The sequence below is a fragment of the Oncorhynchus mykiss genome, chromosome 11 (genome assembly GCF_013265735.2).
Source record: "Oncorhynchus mykiss isolate Arlee chromosome 11, USDA_OmykA_1.1, whole genome shotgun sequence".
NCBI lineage: Eukaryota > Metazoa > Chordata > Actinopteri > Salmoniformes > Salmonidae > Oncorhynchus > Oncorhynchus mykiss.
In genome coordinates this window covers 29,289,984-29,311,476 of record NC_048575.1, presented here as the reverse complement: position 1 = coordinate 29,311,476, position 21,493 = coordinate 29,289,984, and the positions used below count along the sequence as shown (strand labels likewise).

Below are 21,493 nucleotides of genomic sequence, written 5' to 3'. Positions count from 1 at the left end.
AAGCGTTGCCCGGGATACAGGCTACAGTACCGCACTCTTGCTAATGGTTGTCTGGTTAAAAAAAAAAGAGGATTATTATCTCCCGTCAGTCTAGATTGATTATACAGACGAGGAATGAGTATGTGTACTCTGAACGGGAAGCGAGTAAACAAGGCACCAGGAGAAAAAACACAGATTGACAAAGAGAGAGAGAGAGAGAAAGAGAGAGCAAGTGATAGAGAAAGGCAGCAAGCAGAGGAGGAGTGTGATGCAAGGGGATGAGTGTTTGGCTGAGGAGGAATTTGTCCACGTACTCTCCACTGCTCCTCTCTTCTTTTCTACTGATCTGTTCTTCCTTAACCTCCCTCCCTCCTCCTTCCCAATCCAGCTGCTGGCTGAGCTCCCTCTGTTCCTCTCATCTCTCAGTGCAAGGACCTGAGTTGACTGAGCCGTTTGATTCATGCAAGAGCTGATTCACGCCATGCGATCTGGGGAGTGAGAGTGGACAGGACAGGATTCCCTCTCTCTACATCCATAATTTAGCGTTCACGCCTTCCTCCTACTCCTGTTATCCTCTTTGCCTTCTTCTTATTCCTACTGCTGCTGCTAATGCCGTACGCTGCAGCTACTGATGCTGTTGTAGGTTACACTCCTGTTGCAGCACAGCCTTCCTGTGGTAATAATTCATCAAGCCAGAGCTCCGGAGTCTCAACTTAAAGTACAAAGGTAAGAGTAAATGTGCTTGATGAGCTTTGGATTGTGTTGGAAATGTAATCATTATTTTACTGTTTGAATCATGTAAAAGTCTGGCTGGTTTGATCTTGTATGTACAGTATGTGTATTTTCGAGCCAGTTCAGAAATGAGAGAATGTGTGCTGGAAAAGGAAGGGAAAGAAAAAAGGTGATTGCAATTTGCAAGTCGTAATGGAAGTTTATTTTGGTGGAAAAAAAATGACTTTTGTTGTATGGGCTTGGTCTCCACCCTGAAGCATTGTGTAAGATTAGATACTGTGCTGCTATGCCTGGTCTGCTTTAAAGTCATAACCCCCCCCACACACACACACACACACACACAGACACACGTACTCCCCACCCCCCTTTCCCCTCCCTGACTCTTGCTTCATCTACTCGCAGAGGGAGAAGGCAAACCTAACATAACGTGTATTCCCTCTCTTGTTTCTTGGTGGTGCTCAAAGGACACAGGACAGTGCCACTTCTGCTAGTTAGAGAGCCTTTGCCTCCTCTGCGAATAACCCCTATATCATAGCTCTGTGAATAGGCAGAACTGAGACCACATACTGTAAACATTTATACTGTATGTTCTTGAGTGTGTATTTTTGCTGTATACTGAGTGTGTGTCCCTGTATACTGTATGTTGGAGATTTAATTGACAAATGACCAGATATTATTTTATTATAGGCTACACTCTCAACACTGGGTACACACTCATTCCTGACTGATTATGCGGAGGCTAATTGAGTAAATGTGTTCTGCTATTTTGTTTTTCACTCACTGTTAAGAGTGTCAGTGACCCTGGAAATGCCCTGTTTCGGATGGTATTAGACTTAATATGCGGAAGAGAGAGGGATACTTTTTTTCTAGAAACGGTGTGTTCTCGAGTGTGTATTTGTGTGTGTGCCTGTATACTGTATACTTTTTTTTCTAGAAACAGAGCCGTAATATGTCAGCTAGACAGTCCCCTGATGTGTTACCCAATGAAGTGCTAGGTGCATTGAAGCCAAAGTCTGAGACAGCATTGTCAACACAGCTGGATTTCAAAGACTAGGTTCTCACTGTGATACTGTCTAGATTTTACAATTCTTTAAAACAAATTGTATAATTATTTATTTTATAGGTAAAAGATACATGGATGTCTAAATAAAATTACTATCCACAGTCATATCCAAATATATGTCTAATGGAAATACTTGGCATATTTGAATAATTGAGTAAAAGTATTTGGAATGTCATAAGTAACACCTGATGTCAAACATTGCCGTCATATTGACCATTATCATTTGTATTGCACTGATGATGGAATGGAAGGGAGGGGCTTTGCATCTGTATAATTCACTGATACAGGGTTTTTACCAGTATGGTACAAGCAGCATTATGAATCACAACTGTTGATTAAAAATGCCTCCAGCAGGTGTGTTAGATTACACAGCTGCTACTTGCTATTGGAAGGCAATAAGGATACATTGTGTGAATGCTCTACATTCCAATTACAGTGGGATGTTTTACTTGGATGTTTGTAAATGTCAGAGTACATGTTAAACATTATATTCTAAGCTGTCCATTTTTATATGTGAGGTGTCAATGTGTCATTTTTCTGTGGTCTTCACCAGCTTATTGTTCAAATATTTATTTTCAATATGTGTGTGAATGACAATGCTGGTATATTGGCTAGCTTTGGCCTTCATTGATCTTCACAGATTCAATGCTTGGGGTGTGTTAACCTTGATCACTAGGCCCAGGGGACAAATCCAAAAGCAGTGACCCCTGCCTACCACCATACCTTCTTTCCTTTCAATCAGTCCATACTAATCTAGACATAGGACCTAATGGTATCACGATATTACCAATCACTAATAGCAAAATAACTTATTTAGAAAGGAATTTACCCTCTGTGTGATATTAAGGAGTATCTCTCTCTCTCTCGCTCTTTCTCTCTCTCTCTCTCTCTTCTTCACAGTTAATACTTTTTATTGTCACTGTAAACCATTAGTACAATGATTCTCATACAGATTTTACAGAAAGATACGCCATGGAGTCAGCGAGGTTCTAGCTCACGGATGTTCTGCATGAACGATCCCTTTAGGGGGGTGGGGGATTTTGGCACCAGCTGGCTGCAGAGCTGTTATGAAGGTTTTTAAATGGATTTTAGGGTGTAATTTAAAAATCATCCTATGGTGGCACTGTATTTCTTCCAGTGGAGGGATTTCTGACTGACTAAAAGCAGCATTCCCAGACTTCCATCGATCTTTTGAGGTGATGGTAAAATTCAAAAAGCTTCTAACACTCATAAGTCACATGTACACTGAACATAAATATAAACACACCATGTAATTATTGTTGGTCCCATGTTTTTTGAGTTTAAATAAAATATCCCAGAAATGTTCCATATACTCAAAAAGCTAATTTCTCTAAAATGTTGTTCACAAATTTGTTTACCACCTTGTTGGTGAGTATTTATTGTTTGCCAAGATAATCCAGTCACCTGACAGGTGTGCCATATCAATAAGCTGAATAAACAGCATGATCATTACACAGGTGCAAATTGTGCTGGGGACAATAAAAGGACACTCTAAAATGTGCAGTTTTCCCACACAAGACAGCTGATGATCTCTGGGATTACACAACCAAAGAATTTCTGCTCAAACTTTACGAAACCGTCTCAGGGAAGCTCATCTGTGTGCTCATCATCCTTAACACTGGAGAAGTGTGCTCTTCACGGGTGAATCTCGGTTTCAACTGTACCGGGCAGAACGGTTTGCCGATGTCAACGTTGTGATCAGAGAGCCCCATGGTGGCTGTTGGTTTATGGTGTAGGCAGGCATAAGCTACAGAAAAATGAAGACAATTGCATTTTATTGATGACAATTTGAATGCACAGAGATACCGTGACGAGATCCTGAGACCCATTGTCGTGCCATTCATCCACCACCATACTCTCATGTTTCAGCATGATAGTTTGCTAGGCCCCATGTCACAAGGATCTACAGTGGATTCGGAAAGTATTCAGACCCCTTGAATTTTTAAACATTTTGTTAGGTTACAGGCTTATTCTAAAATGTATTAAATAGTTTTTTCCCCCTCATCAATCTACACCCCATAATGACAAAGCAAAAACAGGTTTTTAGAATTTTTTGCAAATGTATAAAACATAACATTTACATAAGCATTCAGACACTTTACTCAGTACTTTGTTGAAGTACCTTTGACAGCGATTACATCCTTGAGTCTTCTTGGCACGCCTATATTTGGGGAGTTTCTCTCATTATTTTCTGCAGATCATCTCAAGCTCTGTCAGGTTGGATTGGGAGCATCGCTGCCCAGCTATTTTCAGGTCTCTGCAGAAATCTTCGATTAGTTTGAAGTCCGGGCTCTAGGTGGGGCTCTTCAAGGACATTCAGAAACTTATCCCGAAGCCACTCTTGCCTTGTCTTGGCTGTGTGCTTAGGGTTGTTGTCCTGTTGGAAGGTAAACCTTCACCCCAGTCTGAGGTCCTGAGCACTCTGGAGCAGGTTTTCATTAAGGCTCTCTCTGTACTTTTCTCTGGTCATCTTTCCCTCAAACTTGACTAGTCTCCCTACCGCTGAAAAACATCCCCACATCATGATGCTGCCACCACCATGCTTCACTGTAGGGACTATGCTAGGATTCCTCCAGAAGCGACGCTTGGAATTCAGGAATTCAGGCCAAGGAGTTCAATCTTGGTTTCATCAGACCAGATAATCTTGTCTCACATGGTCTGAGAGTCTTTAAGTGCCTTTTGGCAAACTCCAAAGGGGCTGTCATGCGCCTTTTACTGAGGAGTGGCTTCCGTCTGGCCACTCTACCATAAAGGCCTGACTGGTGGAGTGCTGCAGAGATGGTTGTCATTCTCCTATCTCCACAGAGGAACTCTGGAGCTTTGTCAGAGTGACCATCGGGTTCTTGGTCACCTCTATGACCAAGGCCCTTTTCCCCCGATTGCTCAGTTTAGCCGTGTGGCCAACTCTAGGAAGAGTCTGGTGGTTCCTAACGTCTTCCATTTAAGAATGATGGAGGCCATTGTGTTCTTGGGGACCTTCATGTCACATTCATTATGAAGATGAGAGTAGAGTTACACATGTTCTTAATAAAACCGAAACTCAGCAAAACAAACAAGCACAAACGAAACGTGAAGATATACGAATAGTGCAGACAGGCAGCAAAACATAAAACAAGATCCCACAAACACCAAAGGGAAATGGCTACCTATATATGGTCCCCAATCAGAGACAACGATAAACAGCTGTCTCTGATTGGGAACCATATAAGGCCAACATAGAATTACAAAAACCTACAAAGAAAAAAAACCTACAAGACCTACAAAACCCTTGACAATACAAAAACCCTAGACTAAACAAAACTAGCCTACCCACCCTAGTCACACCCTGACCTAACCAAAATATAAAGAAAACAGAGATATCTCAGGTCAGGGCGTGACAGTACCACCCCCCCACAAAGGTGCAGACTTCCGGCCGCAAACCTGAACCTGTAGGGCAGGGTGCGGGTGGGCATCTACCCTCGGTGGTGGCTCCGGTTCTGGATGCAGCCCCCCCTCTTTATACTGATCCCTCCGCCTTGTAGAACCGGGCCACGGATCATCTCCGGAGGTTCCGGACTGGGGACCATCGGCGGAGGTTCCGGACTGTGGACCATTGGCGGAGGTTCCGGACTGTGGCCCGTCGTTGGAGGTTCTGGACTGTGAAATGTTGCCGGAAGCTCTGGACTGGGAACTGTCGCCGGAAGCTCTGGACTGGGAACTGTCGCCGGAAGCTCTGGACTGGGAACTGTCGCCGGAAACTCTGGACTGTGGAGTTGCACTGGAGGCCTGGTGCGTGGGACCGGTACTGGTGGCACCGGGCTGATGACACACACCTCAGGGTGTGTGCGGAGAGGAGGCACAGGACGTACTGGACTGTGGAGGCGCACTGGAGGTCTGGAGCATAGAGCTGGCATAACCCGTCCTGGCTAGATGTTTATTTTCACCCGGCAAATGCGTTTTTTGTGTTTTCTTTATTATTTTGGTCAGGCCAGGGTGTGACATGGGTTAATTATGTGGTGTGTTTTGTCTTGTTTTTTTGTAGGTATTGGGATTGTGGTATAGTGGGGTTATCTGGAAAAGTCTATGGTTGCCTGAAGTGGTTCTCAATCAGGGGCAGGTGCAACTAAACATAGAACAAGATCCCACAAACACCAAAGGGTAATGGCTACCTAAATATGATCCCCAATCAGAGACAATGATACACAGCTGTCTCTGATTGGGAACCATATCAGGCCAACATAGAATTACATAAACCCCTAGACCTAAAAAACCCTAGACATACAAAAACCCTAGACAATACAAAAACCCTAGACAAAACAAAACTAGCATACCCACCCTAGTCACACCCTGATCTAACCAAAATATAAAGAAAACAGGATCTCTCAGGTCAGGGCATGACACTTCAATGCTGCAGAAATCGTTTGGTACCCTTCCCCAGATCTGTGCCTCAACACAATCCTGACTCGGCGCTCTATGGACAATTGTTCGACCTCATGGCTTGCTTTTTGCTCTGACATGCAGTGTCATCTATGGTTCCTTATATAGACAGGTGTGTGCCTTTCCAAATCAAGTCCAATCAATTGAATTTACCACAGGTGGACTCCAAGTTGTAGAAACATCTCAAGGGTGATCAATGGCAACATGATGCACCTGAGCTCAATTTTGAGTCTCATAGCAAAGGGTCTGAATACTTATTTGCATACTTATTTCGAAAAACCTACTTTCACTTCTTCATTATGGGGTATTGTGTGTTGACTTATGAATAATTTTTTTTTTATGAATCCATTTTAGAATAAGACTGTAACGTAACAAAATGTGGAAAAGGTGAAGGGGTCTGAATACTTTCTGAATGCGCTGCCTAGACAATTCTTGGAAGCTGAAAATGTCCAAGTTCTACCGTGGCCTGCATACTCAGCAGACATGTCACCTATTGAGCATTTTTGGGATGGTCTGGATTGATGTGTACGACAGCGTGTGGGACAACATTCCAGAGGCCACAATCAACAGCCTGATCAAATCTATCCGAGGAGATGTATTGCACTGGTCAGACTAGATACTGACAGATTTTCTGATCCACGGCCCTACTTTCTTTATTTCTGTGACCAACAGATTAATTTATTTCAATTCATTGATTTCATTATGTGAACTGTAACTCAGTAAAATCATTGTCATTTTTGAATGTTGCATTGATATTTATGTCCAGTGTAACATAAACGGTTTTCAGCTCTTGCCATTTGGATTTCACACAATTTCTGTAAAGAAGTTGCAAGGCTGAATTACACTTCATATAAACTACAGTTCAAAAGTTTGGAGTCACTTAGAAATGTCTTGTTTTTTAAAGAAAAGCATTTTTTTTGACCATTTAAAATAACATCAAATTGATCAGAAAGTGTCAGCATTGTTAATGTTGTAAATGACTATTGTAGTTGGAAATGGCAGATTTTTTAAATGGAATATCTGCATAGGCGTACAGAGGCCAAATATCAGCAACCATGACTCCTGTGTTCCAATGGCACGTTGTGTTAGCTAATCCATGTTTATGATTTTTTAATGCTAATTGATCATTAGAAATCCCTTTTGCAATTATGTTAGCACAACTGATAACTGTTGTACTGATTAAATAAGCAATAAAACTGGCCTTCTTCAGACTGGTGGAGTATCTGGAGCATCAGCATTTGTGGGTTCGATTACAGGCTCAAAATGGACAGAAACAAATAACTTTCTTCTAAAACTCATCAGTCTGTTCTTGTTCAGAGAAATAAAGGCTATTCCATGCGAGAAATTGCCAAGAAACGGAAGATCTTGTACAACGCTGTATACTATTCCCTTCAGAGAACAGCGCAAACTGTCTCTAACCAGAATAGAAAGAGGAGTGGGAGGCCCCGGTGCACAACTGAGCAAGAGTACAAATACATTAGAGTGTCTAGTTTGAGAAACAGACACCTCACAAGTTCTCAACTGGCAGCTTCATTAAATAGCACCCGCAAAAAAAACAGTCTCAACGTCAACAGTGAAGAGGCGACTCCGGGATGCTGGCCTTCTAGGCAGAGTTGCAAAGAAAAAGCCATATCTCAGACTGGACAATAAAAATAAAAAATGGGCAAAAGAACACAGACAGAGGAAGATTGGAGAAAGTGTAATGGACAGACAAATCTAAGTGTGAGGTGTTCGGATCGCAAAGAAGAATATTCATGATACGCAGAAAAAATGAAAAGATGCTGGAGGAGAGATTGATGCCATCTGTCAAGCATGGGGGAGGCAATGTGACGGTCTGGGGGTGCTTTGGTGGTGGTAAAGTGGGACATTTGTAGAGGGTAAAAGGGATCTTGAAGAAGGAAGGCTATCATTCCATTTTGAAACTCCATGCCATACCCTGTGGACGGCACTTATTTGGAGCCAATTTCCTCCTACAAAAGGACAATGAACCAAAGCACAGTTCCAAACTATGCTAGAACTATTTAGGGAAGAAGCAGTCAGCTGGTATTCTGTCTATAATAGAGTGGCCAGCACAGTCACCGGATCTCAACCCTATTGAGCTGTTGTGGGAACTGCTTGACCGTATGGTATGTAAGAAGTGCCCATCAAGCCAATCCAATTTATGGGAGGTGCTTCAGGAAGCATGGGGTGAAATCTCTTCAGATTACCTCAACAAATTAACAACTATAATTCCAAAGGTCTGCAAGGCTGTAATTGCTGCAAATGGAGGATTCTTTTTGACCAAAGCAAAGTTTAAAGAACACAATTATTATTTTTTTTAATTTATTTATAACCTTGTCAACTTCTTCTTCGCTATATTTCCTATTCATTTTGCAACTCATTTCATGTATGTTTCCATTGTAACGGTTTTCTTTAGGTGAAGGAGAGGCGGACCAAAACGCAGCGTGGTGGTTATTCATGTATTTTTAATGAAGAACACTATACACGAATAAACTACAAAACAGCAAACGTGAGAAAACCTAAACAGCCTATCTGGTGCACAAACAAACACAGAGACAGGAACACTCACCCACAAACACACAGTGAAACCCAGGCTACCTAAATATGGTTCCCAATCAGAGACAATGACTAACACCTTCCTCTCTCGCACAGAGAGGAAGCTCAGCACAGAGAGGAAGCTCAGGCAGGTAGTAGGCTCTGGCAGATCCTGGCTGACTGGCGGTTCCGGCAGATCCTGGCTGAATGGCGGATCCTGGCTTAATGGCGGATTCTGGCTGAATGGCGGATTCTGGCTGAATGGCGGTTTCTGGCTGAATGGCGGTTTCTGGCTGAATGGCGGATTCTGGCTGAATGGCGGATTCTGGCTGAATGGCGGATTCTGGCTGCTCCATGCTGACTGGCGACTCTGGCTGCTCCATGCTGACTGGCGACTCTGGCTGCTCCATGCTAACTGGCGACTCTGGCTGCTCCATGCTGACTGGCGACTCTGGCGGCATCCTGCAGACTGGCGGCTCTGGCGGCTCCTTGCAGACTGGCGACTCTGGCGGCTCCTTGCAGACTGGCGACTCTGGCGGCTCCTTGCAGACTGGCGACTCTGGCGGCTCCTTGCAGACTGGCGACTCTGGCGGCTCCTTGCAGACTGGCGACTCTGGCGGCTCCTTGCAGACTGGCGACTCTGGCGGCTCCTTGCAGACTGGCGACTCTGGCGGCATCCTGCAGACTGGCGGCTCTGGCGGCTCCTTGCAGACTGGCAGCTCCTTGCAGAACGGCAGCTCCTTGCAGAACGGCAGCTCCTTGCAGACTGGCCATACTCTTGCTGTCCATAACGTCCTACCATGTCCATTCCTCCTTTCGCAGCTGTTGCCCGTTACCACACCGCTTGGTCCTGTTGTGGTGGGTGATTCTGTAACGGTTTTCTTTAGGTGAAGGAGAGGCGGACCAAAACGCAGCTTGGTGGTTATTCATGGTTTTTTAATAAAGAACACTATACATGAATAAACTACAAAACAACAAACGTGAGAAAACCTAAACAGCCTATCTGGTGCACAAACACAGAGACAGGCACAATCACCCACAAACACAATGAAACCCAGGCTACCTAAATCTGGTTCCCAATCAGAGACAATGACTAACACCTGCCTCTGATTGAGAACCATATCAGGCCAGACATAGAAATAGACAAACAAGACATCCAACATAGAATGCCCACCCAGCTCACGTCCTGACCAACACTAAAACAAGGAAAACACACACGAACGATGGTCAGAACGTGACATTCATGGAAAACAAGGACATTTCTAAGTGAACCCAAAACTTTGAATGTAACGATTTTGTTTCTATGACACAGGCTACCTCAATTACTTCAATTATGAAAGGAGGAAGTTGGGTGGGTGGTAAGCAGGCGCAGACTGGCCATCTGGCATTTCAGGAAAATGTCAGATGCGCTGGTAAATTTTTAGCATGTGTAATAATGGTGGCCTCAAGCAAAAAAAATGGTCCGTTGCCGGGGCCTCAAAGGAAAAAATGGTTGGTGTGTTAGAAATGCCAGGGCAGATTTTTGGTTCCAGTGCACCACTGGGGTGTGGGGATGATGCCAACAGACAAATGTATCATCACTAGCATGGCATGTCATCACTTTTTAAGCTTTTCTTCTCCCGACATCATGAAAGATTAATTCAAAGATTTCAATTTTATATGGCAGTTTTAGTTTTAACATGAAGAAGGCGATATTTTCAATCTATGCTAATTACACTAGGTCTTGATCACAGCAAGAGGCCTTGGTAACACTTTTCACACGTCAGATATTGATACATTACATTTCATCTATGAAACAGAATATTTCTATTGTATATTACTGTCAGATGCATTGTAACAAAACAAACATCATGAGACAAGTGCCAGGGAACACCACCCCATAAGCCCCTGGTAGCATCCAGCTATTCAATCAAAGGTCGGGTGGTAGTTTTACATTATCTTTTGTCAGCTATCTATCACCCTGATAACAATCAGATGCAGGGCAGCAGCCAGTTGCCAACAACATTATGATACCCACAACGAGCACAGTGCAGTTTACCAAGCAGTAAAAGAAGCAGAAATGGACTGGCAATAGGGCAGTTCAGGCAAATGCCAGATGGGCTTATCCATCTTCACCCCAGTGGGTTTGTTTAAATTGTGGGTTTTGCACAACGAAAAAAAACCTGTGTGTTAGAAGTACCCAGGCCGATTTCTGGTTCCAGTCTGTCCCTGAGCATAAGCAGCAGCAGTAGCAGCAGTGGCAGCAGCTATCTGTGTGACCTCATTTTGTCATATTCAGTTCTGCGTTGAGTCAGTCCCAAAAAGCTGGCCAGGGATTAGATACATTTGTGTGAACACCAAAATTGAGAGGGCAACCAAAGGAATGAAGATAACTTTAAAGAGCCTGAATTGGCATAATACATTTCAAACATTTTTGGCTTTGCATGTCTGAGTTGGGAGGTCAGGATTGTCTCATTAATGGTAATATAATATTTTTTCTAGGATTGTCTGGGTTGTCTGTTGTAGTTCAACAAGACAGCATCTAATTGGCCCTATTGCTTTCATCCATTTTGAAATGTGGTGATTTATCATTACTAACCATTTTATTTTCAGCAAGCTGCACAGCTTCTCAGGCAGTAATTTCACAGAATCTTTACTATGAATAAAAATCTAAAGCAGCCTTGAGTGGAGGGAGGGACCAGTAGTCATGGCCGATGTCTGAGGTACTGTCTTTAGCCATGACCTATTATTTGTGGCCAATGGGAAAGAGAAGTGTGCCTGTATGATTAATGGTTATGATTACCTACTCAGAAAAAAGTGGTTTTATGGCCCAGCACTTCCACTTTTATCACTTAAACCCGGGGCAAGATGCTTCATCATGCCCCCAATGCTGCAGACAGCAGCCCTTAAAGACATTGCTATCTCCCAAATGGCACCCTTTATTGTGCACACAGTTTGACCAGGGTTATAGTGCACTCATTTTGACCAGAGCCTTATGGGCCCTTGTCAAAGTAATGCACTATATAGGGACTAGGGTGTAATTTGAGACACAACCAAAGACTGTGCTGGAATGACCAAAAATTACCTATAAAGCTTTTACAGCCATGAAATCTGACCTTTTGCATTGGAAATCATATGGAAAATAACTAGACATGAGCAAAATGGCTTTGATTTTGAGAGCATGTTTTGTGTTCATGAACAGTGTTAAACTTTAAGTAATTCAGACTAAAGGCTCTATTCAAATCTTATCACGGATGTTCAGTTTTACAAGGTGATTGAAATTTGAAATAATGTTCCCGCTTTAGTGGAGACTGCATTCACGGCAAACATTGCATTTGTCGACACAATTGGAAAATACCTTAAAATGTATATCGCGGAATATGTATTGCTTTAGCTTTACCAATTGAATAGAGCCATACAGGAGTTAGCTAATACACAACATGCATAGTAGTTTATTTCTGCCAAATGTTAAATGGTAGCGTTCAGTATAACATAATGAACAACATGCCTGCATTACTGAGTGTACAAAACATTAGGAAAACCTGCTCTTTCCATGACACAGACTGACCAGGTGAACCCAGGTGAAAGTACAGTATTTTCCTTTTTTGATATCACCTATTAAATCCACTTCAATCAGTGTAGATGAAGAGGAGGAGACAGGTAAAAAATTATTGTTTTAAGCCTTGAGACAATTGAGACATGGATTGTATATGTGTGCCATTCAGGGTCTGAATGGGCAAGACAAAAGGTTTAAGTGCCTTTAAATGGGGTATGGTAGTATGTGCCAGTCGCACCATTTTGATTGTGTCAAGAACTGCAATGCTGCTGCTTTTTCACGCTCAACAGTTTCCCGCATGTATCAAGAATGGTCCACCACTTTAAGGGAACCCAGCCAACTTGACACAACTGTGGGAAATATTGGAGTTAACATGGGCCAGCATACCTGTGGATTTCTATCGACACCTTCTAGTCCATGCCCTGACAAATTGAGTCTGTTCTGATGGCAAAAGGGGGTGCAACTCAATATTTGTAAGGGGTTCCTGATGTGTTGTAGACTCAGTGTATACCTGCCCTTACAATGGTCTGGATTCACATTTTATTTAAAGGTGCAATCCTTAATGGTGACACTTCCAGTTCCGTGTGAGATATTACAACAAAGAAGTTACTGCAAACAATTAACTCGGACATCATTACACGCGTGATAGAAAAGCAGAATGCAGTATGTACTGCATTTTTTTTACCAAGTTGCACGACGCTCCTCAACTCCGCTTAGTAAAAAAACAAAAACTAATAACAAAGGCGGTGGGATGGACAGTGGCGCTGTTCCACCTACTGCCGATTACATATTTAAGGTATTTTAAGGTTAGGAGAGAAGTAAATTCATATCATAAATAAAAATGTCTGCAAGGTGTGTGAGTGAAAGAGTGTGTGAGAGTGAGAGTTTGCAAAAATCTAATCAAATCAAATGTATTTGTCACATACATATGGTTAGCAGATGTTACTGCGAGTGTAGCGAAATGCTTGTGCTTCTAGTTCCAACAATGCAGTAATAACCAACGAGTAATCTAACCTAACAACTCCAAAACTACTACCTTATACACACAAGTGTAAAGGGATAAACAATATATACATAAAGATATATGAATGAGTGATGGTACAGAACGGCATAGGCAAGATGCAGTAGATGGTATCGAGTACAGTATATACATATGAGATGAGTAATGTAGGGTATGTAAACAAAGTGGCATAGTTTAAAGTGGCTAGTGATACATGTATTACATAAAGATGCAGTAGATGATATAGAGTACAGTATATACATATACATATGAGATGAGTAATGTAGGTTATGTAAACATTATATTAAGTAGCATTGTTTAAAGTGGCTAGTGATGTATTTTACATCAATTTCCATCAATTCCCATTATTAAAGTGGCTGTAGTTGAGTCAGTGTGTTGGCAGCAGCCACTCAATGTTAGTGGTGGCTGTTAAACAGTCTGATGGCCTTGAGATAGAAGCTGTTTTTCAGTCTCGGTCCCTGCTTTGATGCACCTGTACTGACCTCGCCTTCTGGATGATAGCGGGGTGAACAGGCAGTGGCTCGGGTGGTTGTTGTTCTTGATGATCTTTATGGCTTTTCTGTGACATCGGAGTGTAGGTGTCCTGGAGGGCAGGTAGTTTGCCCCCGGTGATGCGTTGTGCAGACCTCACTACCCTCTGGAGAGCCTTACGGTTGTGGGCGGAGCAGTTGCCGTACCAGGCAGTGATACAGCCCGACAGGATGCTCTCGATTGTGCATCTATAGAAGTTTGTTAGTGCTTTTTGGTGACAAGCCGAATTTCTTCAGCCTCCTGAGTTTGAAGAGGCGCTGCTGCGCCTTCTTCACGACGCTGTCTGTGTGGGTGAACCAATTCTGTTTGTCCGTGATGTGTACGCCGAGGAACTTAAAACTTACTACCCTCTCCACTACTGTCCCATCGATGTGGATAGGGGGATGCTCCCTCTGCTGTTTCCTGAAATCCACAATCATCTCTTTTGTTTTGTTGACGTTGAGTGTGAGGTTATTTTACTGACACCACACTCCTTTACAAACACTTCACTGAGTCCACTTTGGTATTCAAATGTATTTGGTATAAAACCGAGACTTGATTTCCGTTCTTATTATATATCCTATTTCCTGTATCTATCGTTCAATGATCCTTTCTCAGACCAAATTATCTCAATTGAATAGCCAATCTTAGGCACTTTAAAGTACTGTATTTTATGTATCTCAAACACATTCAAATTACAGCACCTGATCTGAATCTAGAGTGGTATGGGTTCATCCAAGTGTCTCCCCAATGGATAACAGTCATGCACTAACCACTTAATCCACTTAATTAATCAACCAAGGCAGAAGGTTGACAGAGTTCATTTGTCTGACCCCATACTATATGTGTATGTGTGTGCATCCACGCTCTTTTGTTTGTGTGTGTGCGGTGCATGTCTGTAATAATGGGGAGCTCCTTGATTATACTCTAATCATTAACCCACAGTTAATTGTTATCACACATACCAACACTTGTTAGGACCCAGTTCTAGCCCCCTGCACTACTAAATTACTCTCCATCTTTCCACTTTGCCTTAAAGGTTAGCCCTCTTAAAAGGTTACGTCTCCCTTTGACATTTAGCTTGATGACTTATTTTGGAGCCGCATCGACTTGCTTGTTGTTGCCACTTATAATTAGTCATGTTTTAAACAGTAACAGGGCATAGCAACCGTTTAGGGGACTGTTTAAAATGTTTATTCTCCCTGTCAACAGTATGGGTGGTGGTGGTGGTGGTGGTGGAGGGTGCATCCTCTCATCATCGTCAGCTGAGATGAATTGCTTGTGAAAAAAACATAATTAACTTCCTCTAGATGCTTAAAAAGCTCATATTTTGTTTGTCCAGATTTGTTTACTTGAAATGTCTTCAGTTAGAGCTACACAATTAATAAGACAAGGAAGTGAGGAATTGGAGTTCCCATTGCTGTGTTGGTGTGTCTGTGCATGTATGTTTTATTTATGAGAGGATATTTGGATAAAAGTTTCTTTATATTTCTTTCTATGTGTCATCCAGGAAATATAAACAACAATATTGGATGTGCCTGGCAGTTTCCTCATAGTAGCTGCTTGTTCACAGTACCTAAAAAGCTAAACACAGCTATTTTTACACAAAAAGACAAGCTATTGATGCATGACAGTATGCCATGTTGTCGGGAAAAGTGCAACCTGAGTTTGTCAACATTTACAAAAAGTGGAAAAGAGATTTGTGTTGAAATATGGTTCTAAGATAATTTTCTGTTCCTTTGAAACTATTTTTATGGGGGGATACCATGCTCCTGTTTTTGCCTTGGACTGCCGATTGACAATCGGCAGTCCAAGACAAAAACAGGCGCATAGAATCATAGAGCAGTTTAGTGTGTGTCTTGATCTGCATCTGCAAATACAGTATATCTCAATGAATAGCCTCTAAACTGATAACATTTGTAAAATGATTAATTCATTGCCTTTGTATAAATGTTTATATATATACACTGCTCAAAAAAATAAAGGGAACACTAAAATAACACATCCTAGAACTGAATGAATGAAATATTCTTATTAAATACTTTTTTCTTTACATAGTTGAATGTGCTGACAACAAAATCACACAAAAATGATTAATGGAAATCAAATTTATCAACCCACGGAGGTCTGGATTTGGAGTCACACTCAAAAATAAAGTGGAAAACCACACTACAGGCTGATCCAACTTTGATGTAATGTCCTTAAAACAAGTCAAAATGAGGCTCAGTAATGTGTGTGGCCTCCACGTGCCTGTATGACCTCCCTACAACGCCTGGGCATGCTCCTGATGAGGTGGCGGATGGTCTCCTGAGGGATCTCCTCCCAGACCTGGACTAAAGCATCCGCCAACTCCTGGACAGTCTGTGGTGCAACGTGGCATTGGTGGATGGAGCGAGATATATGTGTGCTCAATATGTGCTCCATATGTGCTCAATTGTATTCAGGTCTGGGGAATGGGCGGGCCAGTCCATAGCATCAATGCCTTCCTCTTGCAGGAACTGCTGACACTGCTGACACACTCCAGCCACATGAGGTCTAGCATTGTCTTGCATTAGGAGGAACCCAGGGCCAACCGCACCAGCATATGGTCTCACAAGGGGTCTGAGGATCTCATCTCGGTACCTAATGGCAGTCAGGCTACCTCTGGCGAGCACATGGAGTGCTGTGCGGCCCCCCAAAGAAATGTCACCCCACACCATGACTGACCCACCGCCAAACCGGTCATGCTGGAGGATGTTACAGGCAGCAGAACGTTCTCCAAAGCTCTGGCAGTGCTCCTCCTGCTCCTCCTTGCACAAAGGCGGAGGTAATGGTCCTGCTGCTGGCTTGTTGCCCTCCTACGGCCTCCTCCACGTCTCCTGATGTACTGGCCTGTCTCCTTGTAGCGCCTCCATGCTCTGAAAACTACGCTGACAGACACAGCAAACCACTTCTCAGTTCCTATGCTTCCTGGCTCAGGTAGTGCAGCTCATCCAGGATGGCACATCAATGTGAGCTGTGGCAAGAAGGTTTGCTGTATCTGTTGCACCACAGACTGTCCAGGAGTTGGCGGATGCTTTAGTCCAGGTCTGGGAGGAGATCCCTCAGGAGAACATCCGTCACCTCATCAGGAGCATGCCCAGGCGTTGTAGGGAGGTCATACAGGCACGTGGAGGCCACACACACTACTTAGCCTCATTTTGACTTGTTTTAAGGACATGACATCAAAGTTGGATCAGCCTGTAGTGTGGTTTTCCACGTTAATTTTGAGTATGACTCCAAATCCAGACCTCCATGGGTTGATAAATTTGATTTCCATTGATAATTTTTGTGTGATTTTGCTGTCAGCACATTCAACTAGGATGTGTTATTTTAGTGTTCCCTTTATTTTTTTGAGCAGTGCATATATATATATATATATATATATATATATATATATATATATATATGTTAAATGTTATGTTAAATGTTTCGGCTTTGTTCAGAAATGTAACAAAGTCTATATACTGTAGTTAAGAGTCTAGGGGGTTACGCAAAGTATTTGTTTTCATCTCTGGAGGGGCTAGCCAACATCACACACCATGCTAACCTACACTGTACATAAGAGAATCCCATGCATAACACATCACCAGTGGGAATGCTTTCTTTACTCCAGCCCTCGGGCCAAACACACTAGTGCCTCCTAATTACTAAGCACACAGTTTTGTTAATTCACGAAATGAAACTCCACATAGAATAGTGGAGGCTTAGGATCCATCGCTGTGTTATGGTTCTTAAACGCCTTGTTGCCATGGAAAAAAATAAAATAAAGGGCACATAGGGTATTGTGGGCTGCTGTGTATAAATATCATTAAAGTTGAATTTCCTACTATCCTCAGTGACTTACTGATACGTATAGTGCATGCTAATGAAGCCTATTGACTGCAAATTCACATGTTTCTAGGCCTATATCTAACCTGGTGTCAACGGAGAACCAAGAGATTGTTTACTCTTAAATTAATTTAGGAAACGTTAATGTGTGAGTGGCATCTGCTTGGCTGCTTCATTCCAAATGGAGAATAACTATTGTGCTGTCTGTGTTGTAAGACTCCTAAAATGCTCATCACACATTGCACATTTACGCATGGATTAACTGGAAATGAGCTATTCAATCAGTGTTTGCATAGTTATTGTTGTTATGTACCGACTAACAAATTAGGTGACACTTTACATTAAGTTGGCCCTATTAATATGTAACTACACAGTAACTGTAGTAGCAACATAGTAGTTACATAGTAGATACATAGGTGTTACTATGTACTTACATGGTAATAGGATTGTAGCGCTAGCAGTTTTTACACAATTGGAACAAGTAATGCATGTTATTCTATATGTGTAATTATGGATGTTAATACACATTTTCATGTTCCACTATGTAACTAATGTTTTGTCATTTCACATTTGAAATCACCTGTGAATTACTATGTCAATAACTCTAATCATAATCTGACCTTGTTACATGTAAATACAAGGTGCCCACTACTATAAAATTCACATCTAATACCATGGTTGATAAATAGGCTAGGACCTGGTAACAACAATTGTAACAAGGCACACCCTGTCATTAACTACCTGTCATTTTCAATTAGTTTATTTCTATGTTATGACTGGCTCAAAGGCAATACCTAATCAAGTGTAATGTAAGAACAATGAAGTTACATAGGATATACTTGTAATTATCATGTACCTACCCAGGAGAAAGCAACATAATGTCAATGTAAAGGGAAACCCAGTAAGATATAACCTTTATAATTATTTACATCTGTAACAAAGAAATGAACTAATTGAAAACAAAACGGTAGTTAACGATAACAGTAGCATTTATTTTCTCACAGTATACAGTTGTAGGTCATTTTACAGTATTGTACTATGTAATTTCTCTGCATTTTACAGTAACTTGCAGGTAGCTGGTGACAAGTTAGAGTGGATTTTACAGTAATGCCAGAGATGGGCAAAGATGCATCCAAAAGGTATATCTTTACAAATACAGGATTCTTCTTCTTTGATGGGGTTTAAAGGTGGTTGGCATCCAATGTTAATTGGGCATTACCGCCACCAGATTGTTTTTGAATAAGAAACTTTTTTTTAAATACATTCCCGGGAAAGGGGTAAAACGACATCATACAAAATAAAAAACGTAAAATAATTAGCATTTCTTTTTTAAATCATCATACTTCTTTAATCACATTCCACTCCAAAACACATCCCTACACAGGCTCAGGGGCCTGTGATGGGGCTACATTCACCAACAGGATTTCTTGCACCGCCTCGGCAGTAAAATCATGAAGAGCCCAAAAATGGTCAGCGGCATTCACAATGATTCCAATTTTCTTAAGACTTCTTCGCGTGTGCTGTACAGTTTATGACCATTGCAATAAATAATACAAAGTCCACCTTTTTAACATGTATCATTTCACTATCCCTTGGTTGATGAAAAACCTTCACTGGTCTTGGTGGCTCAACTACCATTGCTTCTCCCCCGCAACTCGCTCCTTCCAATTTTCTCACCGCCTCCAGATAAGAGACACGCTGGACACTCCTTACCCTTGCCACCTCATTCTCCTTCACCCTAACAGGGCACTCCTAGAATTCAGGTGCCAGTTTTTGTCACACACTGATCAGTTTCACCTGTCTTCGTTATTGTCTCCACGCCCTCCAGGTGTGTCTTGTTTTCCCCAGTGTATTTATCCCTGTGTTTCCTCTCACTCTGTGCCAGTTCGTCTTGTATGTTTCCAAGTCAGCCAGTGGTTTTCCCGTTCTCCTGCTTTTTGCATTCTCCTTTTTCTAGTCCTCCGGGTTTTGACCCTTGCCTGTTTCTGGACTTTGTACCAGCCTACCTGACCATTCTGCCTGCCTTCAACACGAGCCTGTCTGCCACTCTGTACCCCCTGGACTCTGATCTGGATTTTACCTTTTTGCCTGTCCACGACCATTCTCTTAACTACCCCTTTGGATTAATAAGCATTGTAATACTCCAACCATCTGCCTCCTGTGTCTGCATTTGGATCTCGCCTTGTTCCTTGATAGTTTTATTGCTTCTTTAATCAGGACAACAGTTTTCAACTGTGCAAACGTAATTGCAAAAGGGTTTTCTAATGATCAATTAGCATTTTAAAATGATAAACTTGGATTAGCTAACACAATGTACCATTGGAACACAGGAGTGATGGTTGCTGATAATGGGCCTCTGTACGCCTATGTACAGTGAGGGAAGAAAAGTATTTGATCCCCTGCTGATTTTGTACGTTTTCCCACTGACAAAGAAATGATCAGTCTATAATTTTAATGGTAGGTTTATTTTAACAGTGAGAGACAGAATAACAACAAAACATCCAGAAAAACGCATGTCAGAAATGTTATAGATTGATTTGCATTTCAAATGAGGGAAATAAGTATTTGACACCCTCTGCAAAACATGACTTAGTACATGGTGGAAAAACCCTTGCAGTCAGTATCTGGTGTTGCCATCAGCTGCATTAAGTACTGCAGTGCATCTCCTCCTCATGGACTGCACCAGATTTGCCAGTTCTTGCTGTGAGATGTTACCTCAATTTTCCACCAAGGCACCTGCAAGTTCCCGGACATTTCTGGGGGGAATTGCCCTAGCCCTCACCCTTCGATCCAACAGGTCCCAGACGTGCTCAATGGGATTGAGGCTCTTCGCTGGCCATGGCAGAACACTGACATTCCTGTCACACACAGAACGAGCAGTATGTCAGGTGGCATTGTCATGCTGGATGAGCCTGCAGGAAGAGTATCACATGAGGAAGGAGGATTTCTTCCCTGTAACACACAGCGTTGAGATTGCCTGCAATGACAAGCTCAGTCCGATGATGCTGTGACACACCTCCCCAGACCATGACGGACCCTCCACCTCCAAATCGATCCCGCTCCAGAGTACAGGCCTTGGTGTAACGCTCATTCCGTTGACGATAAACGCAAATCCGACCATCACCCCTGGTGAGACAAAACCGTGACTCATCAGTGAAGAGCACATTTTGCCAGTCCTGTCTGGTCCAGCGACAGTGGGTTTGTGCCCATAGGAGACGTTGTTGCCGGTGATGTCAAGTGAGGACCTGCCTTACAACAGGCCTATAAGTCCTCAGTCCAGCCTCTCTCAGCCTATTGCGGACCGTCTGAGCACTCATGTAGGGATTGTGCGTTCCTGGTGTAACTCGGGCAGTTGTTGTTGTCATCCTGTACCTGTCCCGCAGGTGTGATGTTTGGATGTACCAATCCTGTGCAAGTGTTGTTACCTGTCTTCTGTCACTGTGAGGACGATCAGCTGTCCGTCCTGTCTCACTGTAGCGCTTTCTTCGGCGTCTCACAGTACGGACATTGCAATTTATTGCCCTGGCCACATCTGCAGTCCTCATGCCTCCTTGCAGCATGCCTAAGACACATTCACACAGATGAGCAGGGACCCTGGCTATCTTTCTTTTGGCGTTTTTCAGAGTCAGTAGAAAGGTCTCTTTAGTGTCCTACGTTTTTATAACTGTTACCTTAACTGCCTACCGTCTGTAAACTGTTAGTGTCTTAACGACCGTTCCACAGGTGCATGTTCATGAATTGTTTATGGTTCATTGAACAAGCATGGGAAACACTGTTTAAGCCAGGGTTTCTTTTTTGCTGAGATTATATCAAATACATGTAACAAAAATAT

At 42.5% G+C, this 21,493-nt stretch overlaps 1 protein-coding gene across 1 annotated transcript in view; it reads left to right on the top strand.

The window, feature by feature from the left end:
- Nucleotides 1-229: 229 nt before the first annotated feature.
- The window catches only part of LOC110535563 (cadherin-18), a 376,780-nt gene continuing 355,516 nt past the window's right edge, over nucleotides 230-21,493 (top strand). Inside the window, exon 1 of the mRNA XM_021620629.2 lies at nucleotides 230-705. The gene's annotated coding sequence lies outside the window, so the exon portion shown is untranslated. The remainder of the gene's footprint in view (nucleotides 706-21,493) is intronic.